The sequence below is a fragment of the Corvus moneduloides genome, chromosome 2, assembly GCF_009650955.1.
Source record: "Corvus moneduloides isolate bCorMon1 chromosome 2, bCorMon1.pri, whole genome shotgun sequence".
In the NCBI taxonomy this organism is placed as follows: Eukaryota; Metazoa; Chordata; class Aves; order Passeriformes; family Corvidae; genus Corvus; species Corvus moneduloides.
This window is the reverse complement of record NC_045477.1, coordinates 59363226-59376120: the sequence shown is the minus strand read 5'-3', so window position 1 is coordinate 59376120 and position 12895 is coordinate 59363226. Positions and strand designations below refer to the sequence as shown.

The 12895-nt window shown below is 38.8% G+C and overlaps 1 long non-coding RNA gene across 1 annotated transcript; it reads right to left on the bottom strand.

Moving 5' to 3' along the window:
- Positions 1-855: 855 nt before the first annotated feature.
- LOC116439825 lies at positions 856-11580 on the bottom strand. The gene is made up of 3 exons (XR_004238292.1): positions 11504-11580; positions 6821-6866; positions 856-2103 (listed from the first exon to the last, which is right to left on the bottom strand). It is a non-coding gene; the product is annotated as an uncharacterized LOC116439825 (long non-coding RNA).
- Positions 11581-12895: the final 1315 nt, after the last annotated feature.

Sequence of the window (12895 nt, the reverse complement as noted above, 5' to 3'; positions counted from 1 at the left end):
GAAAATAAGGGAGGGGTCAGTTTGCAGACCTATATATCTTTGTATAAAACCACTTTACTTTTGATCAAAATCTCTAGTGTAGGATTTTCTATTTGTTTTTGTGCAGAAGGATCATAAGATGCTCAAATGTGATTTCTGGGCAAAGCACACTTCCAGAATCCATTGATAGCTTTGCAGCCCACTCCGTTCCTTGTTAGGCTGTTCAGTGAGTAGGCAATGAAAAATCTCCTCTGCAGAGAGATGAATTCCACCAGTAGCCTGGAAAATGTGTTCTCTTCCCTCTGGACTCACAGAAGATTAATGCCCTTCAAGGCTTGCCTGGCCTTAAATAACACTGAAAGAAGAATAGCAGGTTCCCTGTTCTGATTTCCCCTAATCCAGAAAATTAAAATCCATCAGTATATAACTGTCTAAAGAAATTAAATTTGAACTAGTAATACCATTGTCTTTGCTTATATATCCAGAAAGAGTATCTGAACATTCCATAATCCAAATTGTTAAAAGATATCCTGTCACCATGAAAATACATTTCCAGGTGAGAGAGAGAGGAAGGATTAATTTTCTTTAAGTCCTCTTATGGATAAAATGCAGATCCATCTTAAAAATGTAATAAGTTTTCTATTGGATCAGACTAATAGTACATCTAGTCCAGTACACTCAGACAATAGCAACGAGAAAAGCTATTCAAAGAGAGTATGGAAGCCTGCTCATTTTCTGCAGCCCATCCCTGTTGTACTTCTCTTACATCTAAAAATATTGTACTTGGGATTCTAGAGGGAAAATCCTTTCACTAGTCCTTTTAGCATCTGTTTATGGATCTGCTATCTGGGAATTTGTTCAATCCCTCCTTGAGCTTGGTGAGTCTGACTGCCACCAAAATCTCCTATAGGAGAATGTTCCAGGAATTTACTGCCCACCATGCAAAAATGTTCCTTCTCCTATGTTTTTAACTAGTCTCCTATTTCTTTCACTGAATATCCTAGTTTCAGTATTTTGGGACTTGGGGAGTTATAGTACTACATTCACCTGATCACTTCCTTCCTTTTACTTTCTTCTAACTGGACAGAAATTAATGTTTCTAGTATGTCCTACCTCTCTTCTGTCAGCTTTAACCTGCTGTATCTCTAAGCTAAACAACTTGAAATATCACAGTCCATTACACAGCAGCTGATTTCAACAGTTCTGGATATTCATGTCCAAAGAGTGCAGGGAAAACAACATTTTTTGAAGAGTAGCCCAAAACTGGATATAGTACTCCAACTGAAACTTTCCTCAATAAGGCAGAAGGATTCACACATCTTGGAGAGTATTCTTTTATTCACACCTTAAAATATATCTTTATATCATTATGTAAATGAGAACCCCACCCAATCCTTCTATTTTGAAAATAAAGCACTAATAACATTTCTCAAGATTTGTTTATTGGAATCACTTTCACTGTTTTTTTGCTTTCTTTTTTTTTTTTTATTTTTTTAATAACGGCAGGTTTCTCTAAACAGCATTTTGAGAAAATCCTTTCTGGTAAAATCCTTGAGATATTTTTCTCTGAGATTCTTCCCAAGGACTCACTCAAGCACTTTCGGAAGTGTGTGCAGATCTGATGATTAATTTAGACCTTCTTATACTGGGGAGACTAGCTTCCTAAGATATGCAGACTGCCTTGACTTCTGGTGAAAATCCAGGACAGGAGTCCAAATTGACTGTGGTTGTGAAGGCCTAATTTTTGTCCTGGAGCTCGAAGATTTAAGATGTTTCTTCCTTTGACTTTTGTCAAGAATAAACTGTGTACCTTGCCTCCTGATTCGTTGTCCTCAAAAAGGCTTTTTACTCTCACTTCTCTTCCTCTCCTGATACATAAACAAAGAATCTATAATCCAATATTTAAGACCAGAAGCTGGAAGTCAAAAGGAAAATTTTCTCAAAGTCCAGCCAGACTGGTAGGCTACACATTGACGGCTGTCTCACTCACACAGTGGATGAGCATGAACTTCACACCAAGCAATAGGAATGCACAGGCTAAAGATTCTTTCTCACCCTCTTTCCTCCTCCACCCTCAGCAAATCCGTGCCTGAGCAGAAGAATCACATTCCCTCTTCTCTGACACTATGGAAAGAAAGGACAGGAGAGCACAAAGCATACCTTATTTCCATTATTTGGCCCACATCCAGACACAGTGGTGGCAGGATTTCTTGGTTGCTTGAACTGGGTTAAAAACATCAACCTGCCTTGCATCTACTCCGTGCATTCTAGCTCTGATGAGCACAGACAAGTTTTTTTTTTCTTTAATGAGAATGTATCACCAGTACAGACAACACTTGTGCAGCTGGCATGAATATCTCTGCACCTGATGCCAACTTACCTCAATTAGCAGAACAAGCACATCATCATCCTGCTTAAAATGAAGTCTGCCTAGACAAAAACATTTTAGAACAGTTAAATTTCTAAAAACACAGCCTAAAAATAGCCAAAAGGCTCTCAGGTGTTACTGGTGCACTTTTAGTCATACACTGCCATACCCCTACAACCTGAAGGTGAAAGTACTTGTTAAGGTGCTTTTCTGAAAATATAATAAGCACATAGTGGAGGTGGACAGAAGATGCCAATACATAGACCAAGTCTTAATGCCTTTACTGATATTAAATGAAAGGCAATACACAGAGTAGAGAAATGCAAAAAATAATAATGAAAAAAGGGAAGCGTGGGAAACTAATTTAACTCAGTCAAGCAGGGAGGCACCAGAAAAAGTATGTTAGGGTCATGGCATGATCAAGTGACATGCTAGGAAAATAATCATTGTAAATGAGTATAAATGGGGCAATATTGCATTTGTCAAGACTAGGGAAAATAATGTTATTCATACTGAAGCAAGAGATAGCCTAGTAAATTTTAGATTTATAAAAGAAATAGGAAAGCCATGCAAGTTTTGAACCTAATCTGGATCTCAGCATCTAAATTGGAAGTTGCCAATCTGTCACTCCTTAGAATTTCAGTCAGACTGTCATGCCAGAAGGGCTGCTGGGAAAACATGCTAAGATATTTTGCTGTGGCTACACACAGCTGAATATCCACAGCACTGGCATAAGGGCATAAGAGTGATAGAGAAGCAGAAGGAGACATCAAGGGAAGCTACTAAGGCAGCTCTTAAAATGTGCACCATGGTAGGAAACACATAAGCATGGGTCTTCAGTCACTGCCCTGATTACATCTCTTGCTTCCTCTGAAATAAACCTGATGCCATGGGCTGATAGATTCCATAGGCTGGATCCACTCTGGCCTTTCAAGAGATCAAAATGTTTTTATGAATAATATCCCATCAAGATGTCAGATGGTCACACAATTTATGTTTTGAATTAGAACCTGAAAAGCCAAACTTCAGAGTTTAGACTACTAGTTTGTTCTCTGTGTTCATCAGCTTTCTATGTCTGGATACAATAGGAACAAATCTGCACTACAGACATAACTATAGAGTTTTGCACATAGCTTTTCCTCTGAAAGCATTGATTTAGGTACATATTACCTCAAATATGTTTTGAATGTATTACTGAAAACGGTATTTATATTACTTTTGATCATCTTGATATTCGCTATAGATCAATAATTTAATGATTACAAAATTATAATCATCAACTGATGCAACAGATCTTATTTTTAGCTTTAAACACTCCATAAAGTGGTATTTGTATGCCATTTTCCAAAATACTCTTAAAACATATTTTAGATAAGCTGTTTAATATTTACCAGTGACTTTCAATGGCTTAGTTGATGTCATCTGAACACTTGGTCTATACATTTAGGAGTCCAGTAGAGCAGAAATTTTATTTTGTCAGATTCTTTTCCCATTAGTGTCATCAGTCACAAGTTCAAAATTAGCGAAACATGACAAGAAGATTGAATGATAGTATGAGATAGACTTCTCACACCATTTTATGTTCATTATACATCACATCATGATATACAGCACTGTAAATTCTACTTATGTTTGTTTTGTCTGACTTTTAATCTCATTCAATTCTTTTTTTAATGCTGCCTGAACATTTTACCAGCCCTTCCTTTACCCTTTTTGTCAGTGTACAGAAAATATGTATCTGAAATACCTGTCAGGTCACTGGCGTAAACTTCCATCTACGCGTTCTTCTACAGAGGGTTATATTATGCTATTATGATTCTGTGTATTAACTTTGTTTATACATCAGCATCCTAATTATTGTTGCTATTATTACTAGTATTATTATAACTATTATTATTTTGTCTGTGAAACAAAGAAGGATATATCTGGAGGCTGAAATCAAACCTCTTGCTGATTCTCTCAAATGAAATTTGTGCACTATTTCCCTTCAGAAGTGTTTACTGTCATATGCAATATTCATAATATGGATAGATACTTCATATGAGAATAATTTAATTGTCTGTTCTGCTCAACCATTGTTTAATGAATTCCTAACAATCTGAGGGCAAGCTGTTGGAGAGCTATTATTAAATTTCATATTTGCTTTGCAGCTTTCTTCACCACTGCTTCATGTATTTAGGCATATAATGGCATTAACTTTTTCTTACAAATAAAAGCTTTGAATATTTGTTATTTGCAAAATGCAAAGTTTAAAGTTTCATTGCAGATGCTTGCTGGTCATAAAAAAGTTAATTAACATTAAGATATATTTTCATTTAAATACAAAAATTTAAATTTTTATTTAAATCCAAGTTTTTCTGTCAGGAAAAATATTGAAACCTACTGGAAATGTGAAATCAATAGCTTTGCATGCTCTAAGAATATTTCAAAAGCTCCAGCAAAATTATTCCAGGCGTGTTAATTTCTTTAGGTATTAACCAGTTCTTAAGTTATGTAAAAGGGAGACAGGAGTATGAACAAATGGGATGTCATTCACTAGACTAATATCATTGTTATTATTCTTATATACATCTCTATCCTTCCACCTTTTATTCATCTCTTCTATAAACTAAATGACCTAATCTTTTTGATCTCTCTTCCAGTAGAAGTTGTCTAAGTATATAAGAATTCTCATTTCCCTTCTTTGGACTGTTTCTTTTCTACTATATTATTTCACATCAAAATGAATGCTGCAGCAATGAATACTGAATTTTCGAAACATGTCATCAGTGTCTTACCCTTCAAATGATCATATGTCTTTCAGGTATCTCTGGTGGTTATAGAGTAGTTCTTAACTTTTTCAGTATTTTCCATCATTACTCAATTAAAACTCTAAGCCACATTAGTATTTGTGTTTAATACATTTATAAATTGACACAAAGTCTATAAGCTGGTCCCAGGAGCAATCATTACATATCAGGAGATTATCAGTGGGCAAGGGAATGGTTACAGATGTCATCTATCCAAACTTCTGGAAAGTCTTTGGCATGTTCCCCACAAAATCCTTCTCTCTAAATTTGAGATGGATTTTCAGAGTGAACTGTTTAGATGCAAAAGAAAGTGATAGGACAGTCACACCCAGAGGGTGGTGGTTAACAGCTCAGAGTCCCAAAGGACATCAGTGGTGTCCCTCAGGGGTCTGTACAGATGCCAGTGTTATTTAATACCTTCATAGACAGAGGGACTGAGTGCATCCTCAACAAATTTGTGGGCGACACTGAGATGAGTGATTCAGTTGCCAAACCTGAAGGACAGGATGCCATCCAGAGGGAACTGGAGAAGCCTGAAAAGTGGGCCCATGGGAATCTTGTGAGCTTCAACAAGGCCAAGAGCAAGGTGCTGCACCTGGGTCAGGGCAATCCCCAGTATCAACACAGGCTGGGGGATGAGCAGATTGAGACCAGCTCTGACAAGGACTTGGGGTGGATGAGGGGTTGGACATGACCAGGCAATGTGAACTTGCAGCCCAAAAGTTCAACCACGTCCTGGGTTGCATCCAAAGCAGAGTGGCCAGCAGGGTGAGGGAGGGGATTCTGCCCCTCTACTCTGGTCTGGTGAGATCCCATCTGGAGTGCTGCATCCAGCTCTGGGACCCTCAGAACAGGAAGGACATGGACCTGTTGGAACAAGTCCAGAGGAGGGCCACCAAGTTGATAAGAAAGATGGAGCACCTCTCCTATGAGGAAAGGCTCAGAGAACTGGTTTTATTTCAGCCTGGTAAAGAGAAGGTTGTGGGGTGACCTAATTGTGGCCTTCCAGTACCTGAAGGGAGCCTACAAGAAAGATGGAGAGAGAATATTTACAAGGGCATGTAGTGACAGGACAAGGGGGAATGGCTTCAAACTGAAAGAGAGTACGTTACATTGGACATTAGGAGAAAGTTTTTTGCTGTGAGGGTGGTGAGGCACTGGAACAGGTTCCACAGAGAAGTTGTGGATACCCCATCCCTGTAAGTGTTTCAGTTCAGGTTGGATGGGGCTCTGAGGAATGTGGTCTAGTGGAGTTGTCCCTGCCCATGGCAAGGGGGTTGGAATTAGATGATCTTTAAGGGCATTTTCAACCCAGGCCATTCTATAATTCCATGATTATTCCATCAAATCTTGAATCAGTAGTTAAGACGGAATTTTAATTAATTTTCCCTACACCCCTAGGCCAAATTTTCCCTGTTTCAATTTTCCATTTAGCATAGGCTATTTCTAGTAGACAATCCAGGCATGCTGCCACCAAGTATACTTCCTTACTGCAATCTGACTTCAGTGGGGAGACTCTTTGGATGTATATCAGTTTCCTGTAACTTGATTTCAGAGTTGAATAACCTGGTACACATCCCAGATGCCATCAGGGCTTTCCAGTGATGTTGAAGATGGTGGCACCAAGATTTGGGACATACTCTGTAATACACACAGAAGTTAGCAAGCATAAAGGAGTACTTACTTTTCTTGTCTGTCTTCACTTTCTGCAAGGTTCTGGTTGCGTGTACCTAGGAAAGATGGGATGGAAAACCTAAGTTATGTCACAAGAAAAAAATACTTTCAATTAAAATATTAATATTCAATATTTGTTTCTTTTAAAATACATAAACACTTCTGGGAGAAAAACTCAAGCAACTTTTCTTTTACTTAGCATGTTCTAGGCAGGTAGCTCAACAGCAAGAGCAGAGAAAAGATCTGACTTATTTATTCTTCTTGGAGTCAGAAATTCTGCATTCTCAAAGACTCATCTTCAACAGGCAGGATATCCATTCATCTTCAATGTTCCACGGCTTTATGACAGATAAAAATGTGATTTAGAGGTTTAAGTCTCTGTGAGCTTAGAGTTTTGCTAACTTTTGGGACTCTTCTTCACTTGGGACTTTTTTCTGAGTGCTCTAAGTTATTATGCAAAAGTAATGTTTAGGTAATTGTAAATAAAACTGCTGATGTCAGCACCAAATAACAAAATACAATTTTTAACTCACAGCTTAACTGGGGCTTCTACATGCCATTTTAAGAGAGGTTTTAAGCCCAGAAAAGCTAGACAGGTTTCTGTTTTTTGGTGTGCCCTAATAGCATCTAAGCATTCAAGTATGGCAGCTGTTAAGATCCTTGATTTTAAAATCTCAAGTCAGAAATTACTCCATTTAAGGTGTTGCAGCACTGAGCCTTACAGCACTTAAGTGGGGGCCTAGATAACCAGACTGTCTGCTCACTACAGTCTGATCACTGAGCATGCCCAACTGTATCGCTGATACAGAAACGTTTTCCAGAATGGCTGTTTTGTCTTTTCAGGAACTCGTATAATTTTGACAGATTTTCCTGAATATAGACACTTATGTTTCATCTAAGTTGTACTTTAGTATTCAGCATTTTTATGAATCAAAGGGAAATAGGTATTTCACTGGCTTTAGGAGCTTAAAATACTTATGAGGATCTAGTTCATGCATAACCAATAGCTCATGAATCATAAAATCTGTAAGGTTGGAAAAGACCTTTAAGATCATCAATTCCAGCTGCTATCCTAACATGGACAAGTCCACCACTAAAGCATAGCACTTTAAGTGAAGAAATCTTTCCTAATATCCAATCTAAACCTCCCCTGGTGCAACCTGAGACCATTTCCACTTGTCCTATCACTTGTTACTTGGAAGAAGACCAGCTACTACTTTGATATAAACTCCTTCAGGCAGTTGTAGAGAGTAATAAAGTCCTCCCTGAGTCTCCTTTTCTTCAGTCTAAACAACCCTAGCTCCCTCAGCCACTCCTCATAAGACTTGTGCTCTGAAGGGCAGCTTCATTGCCCTTCTCTGGACACACTTGAGCACCTCAATGTCTTTCTTGTAGCGAGGGGCTCGAAACTGAACGCAGGGTTTGATGTGCCACCTCATAAGATGTGATGGTTGCATTTGACACTTTAACAAAAATAGCAGCAGTTTGGCACATTCTCCAAAAGATGTAAAGGCTTGAGCTGTTGTATGGCAAAGAGCTCCTCTAGCAAGCCCCAGAGGAGCAGGGAGACACAGTGAGCGTTGATGTGCATGAACTCGGAACACCAGTCATGGGATTAGCACATGAATATCAGGTGCTTTTTCCAAGACTCATTTGTCATAGAACCAAGAAAGTTGTGGGTACAAGGAATCTCATGTATACTTTTCTAATTGCATGCAATTTGACTACAAACCAATTGCTTTATCCCTCAATGTGTCAGTCCCAGTGAGTATTCTTTGAGCTTCCCCTTCTGGATTACCTGGCTGCATGGCAGTGGTCTCACATTGAGCTGGGTTATCTCTCAAGGTTGCTCCTTGAGGCATAGACCTTTTACCAATGATCTTTGGTGATTTGAATTCTCAGGTAATTGAGAATTGAACACAATTTGAATTCTCTCTGGAATGAACTCCAGGTGACTCTGCCTTTGAGCAGGGAAGCCTCACAAGGTCTGGGATATCATACCTGAGAACAAGAGATCTTTCCTCACTCTAGGTGGAGAGACCTGTTGTTTAAAACTGATCCTCAGTAAGTGACTGATGGCGTGCTGAATTATTAGAGAGGAATCATTACTAATCACATAGGTATTCATTATTAATTATTACAAACTTTGCACATATAATCCTTTAGACATAAGCAGCTGACCAAGTCTGGGACTAAGTCTGGATCCAGACACTCTGTGAAAAGGAGTTTAAAAAGCAAGAGGGTCCTTTCAGAATCTTGTGACTCAGCGGGAGGGCCTTCATTGCTTTTTTGCATCTCTGATCTCTGTAAATTATTCTAGCTCAATTCTAGCTCCTTTTTATGTTTGTTTCACATAGTAACTGATAGTGAACCTTGCTATCAAACCTTAAGTCATCCTTTCATAAATTCATATTAAAACCACTTTTGCTAATACCTTTGATGGTGATTCTTTGAGAAATCAAAATCACTCATTCAATAAAAATTGATGTACTCAGTAGGATCCTAAATCAGGACTCACACCACCTGTGCCAAGTACAGGGTGAGTATCACTTCCTTAGTCCTGCTGGACACCTTGTTTCTGATACAATCCAGGATGCCTGTGGCCTTCTTGGCCACCTGGGCAAGCTCCTGGCTCATGTTCAGCTGGCTATTGACCAGTACCCACGGGTCCTTTTCTGCCAGGCAGCTTTCCAGCCATTCTTCCTCAAGTCTGAAGCACTGGATGGAGTTGTTTTAATCCAAGTGCAAGACCCAGCACTTCACCATGTTGAACCTCCTCCAATTGGCCTCATCCCATTGATGCAGCCTGTCCAGATTGCCCTGTAGAGCCTTCCTACCCTCCAGGAGGTCAACACACCTGCCCTACTTGGTGTCCTCTGCAAACTGCCTGAGGATGTATTTAATCCTCTCCTCTCAATCATTGATAAAGATATGAAACACAACTGGCCCCAGTATTGAACCCTGGGGAACTCCACTAGTGCCTGGCTGCCATCTGGATGTAACTTCATTCACCACCACTCTCTGGGCCTGGCCATTCAGGCAGTTTTTTATGCAATGAACAGTGAACCCATCCAGGCTAAGAATGCTGTGGAAAATGGTGTCACAGTTTTTACTAAAGTCTAGGGCAACAACACCCACAGGTTTTCCTAATCCACCAAGCATGTCACCCTGTCTTAGAAGGAGATCAGGTGATTCAAGCAGGACCTGCCTTTCTTAAGCACAATGAGCTGAACTTCAACCGAGCAAGAATTCAAGTATTTTCAGATTTGTTGTACACTTTTTGTTAGCCCTAGTGATATCTTTCCAAGTGCCTCCAGGCTAGAGGAGAATGTAGGTAGAGAGAGAAAGGGAAATGCATATTTGAAATATTTTCTATATTTGTGTGTGTGCTTGTCTATATGCACTGCCTCCAAGAACTGTTATATGCTTGTTAAAAATAGAGCAAGCTGGGGTCATAAACACCTGATGAATACATCCATTATTTGCAAGAAATCACTCATATAACTGCATTGTGAAGCTGCTCATGCAGTGTATCAAAAAAAACCTCAGCAAAATAAATACTGTGTTGTATTATATCAATACAAAGCATTGAAATATTTAAAAAAGTACTTCATTAGAATTATGATGCTGGCTCCACATTTCAAAGAAACAAAATTACCTATCAGTGCACTCCATAAATAAAAAAACCCCAATGTTTTACTTTTCGCAAAGAAAACTATTTTCTTTGCAATAATTGACTGACCATTTTTGTGTCTACCTATGTATCTCCCAAAATAAAGATGAGAAATAAAATGCTTCCTAAAATCCTCTGTAAAGGTAGTATTTTTCAACAATCTCTTCTTTATGTTTTTTCTCTTTTTTAGGGTCAATTATGTGAGCAAGAGGAAGACTAGAAACCACAGAAAACTTACTGAGTCCCTTTATGAGCTCTGGACATAAAAAGAATCTCAATCTTATCAGAAAGACCTTTTTCAATCAAAAATATGAGACTCCCAAGAGAACACAAAATTTTCAACAAGGCACATGGTTCCCAGCCCTACAGTGATGGGCAACAAGACGGTTCCAATTTAGTACACACTGTGAGTGTATTAAAAGGCAGAACAGATACCACTGCATTTGTCTAAGTGACATTCAGGAACAGTTCAGCTTTTTCACTCATGCAATCATAGTTCTCATTAAGAGAGGTCTATCAGACTCAGAAAGTAACAGCAATTAGCACAGTGCACCCTGCTCCCACCCACCACCTGCAGTCCAGCTGTCTCTCTGTCTGTTTCTCTGTCTGGAACCTCGCTGGCATGCTCAAGTGCTGAGCCTGCTGCACCTTTTGGCCCATGACTTAGCCAGCACATCCAGACTCTAAGAAGACAATATTGGCATTTACAATATATGTCCTGCGGGCTGTACCTACTTATGCACAGAACTTTGGCTTTGTGTCACAGCTCTATTTTAGTCTCGTAGGCCAAGCTTAGCCCTGGTTTAATGACTTGAGCAACTTCAAAGGCGTTGCCTTGATATCAGATGTACTTTGCTGAAGGGCTCATGCTCACCCTTTTTCTTTCAAACTCCTCCTCTTAATCTTTCCATCATTATCTGCTATTCATCCTCATGCCTTCCACTTTCTTAAATTAAACCACCAGCTTTGCCATGTTTCATTTACAACAGCATGAGATTCTCATTATCTTTAAGGACTTACCGCATCTTGCCTTGCGCATTCTTTCATCTCTGCCCTCATATATTGTCTGATGTAAACTCCAGGGTGGGAAGGTCTGGGGTTTAAATCTCTATGAAGTGCTATTTGAAATTAAAGTGATACATACATATTTAATTAGAATATGCATAAAAATAATAACCAATATTCTTAAATGACCTGAATAAAAGATGTTCTGCTTTTAGATCTAAACCCCTTTTCTTCTCTAAATATAAGCCCAGACATTTGCATCAATATTTAAAAAGATTTGGAAGAGAATGTCTCTAAAAAGAATCTTCCAAATAGAGTTGTTTATTTGTGGGAAACTATTTTACTCCATTGTGACTCACACTTTGAAGATGAACAAATCCTCTGTGTAACAGAGTAGGCAAGTATAGCAAGTTTATTGAGGGCCATACAACAATCTTGTACCTCACTACTCCAGCTGGAATTGTGTGTCTACAAACTTTTATGGTTAGATATAGCAGATTCTGCTTGACTTCAAGACAACTAGAAGCACTGAAGTCCAAGACAAAATGAAATTTCCTTAATATAAGCCTTGTTGTAAGATGCTAAATCAGACTCAGCACAGGGATACAGAACCTATACAACTGCTGAGTGGTATCAGAGCAGAATGATCTCATGACTCTCTGAAAAAAGAGGAGTCACAGATTTTCTTTTTATATAGAAATATTCAGACACATTCTTGTCACCAGAACACAGAGGCACTAAGTGAATAAAAATTTGGATGGACAAGTCCTCAGATAAATTGTGAGATTGCTGAATTTAGATCCAGATCTAAAAAAAACAGTATTATTTGCTAAATAGCTCCAGGGAGGTTTTGTGGAGTCGTTTCACTTACTCCCCAAAAAAATTTCCCTGGGATAATGTAGAATTAATGGGAAAGGATTCTAGCCATAAGAAGATTTAGTAAAATATAAGCAAAGAGAAATCAATAAAGACAATGAGTATATTAAGGAAGGAAGCCTAAAACTAGTTAAAGTTTTCCTCACAAAAATGAAACTTTCAGAAGAAAGAAGACCATGACCTTTCCCCCACCCCCCAAATAAAAAGAAAAAAAAATGAGAAAAAGAGAAAGACCCCTAATGGGAAACCAGATGAACAGAGAAAAGTAATTAAATAAGAAAAGGTCAGAAAAGGGCACAAGGATGCATATCACAGGTGGATGGATGGCTTCAGCATCTAATCCTGCTCTGCTGCAGTTATGTTCTGCCACTCTGAAACTGAGGGAATAGGGAGAATAAAGGCAGGAAATAATTTGTGTTGGATGTGATTGAAAAGGTACATTTTTGTAGTGGTGTTTTGAGGTGAATGGGCTGAATGGTATTCAGAGGAATGGTTGAGGTGAGCCAGTTTTGCCCAAGGGTTCACCTAGCC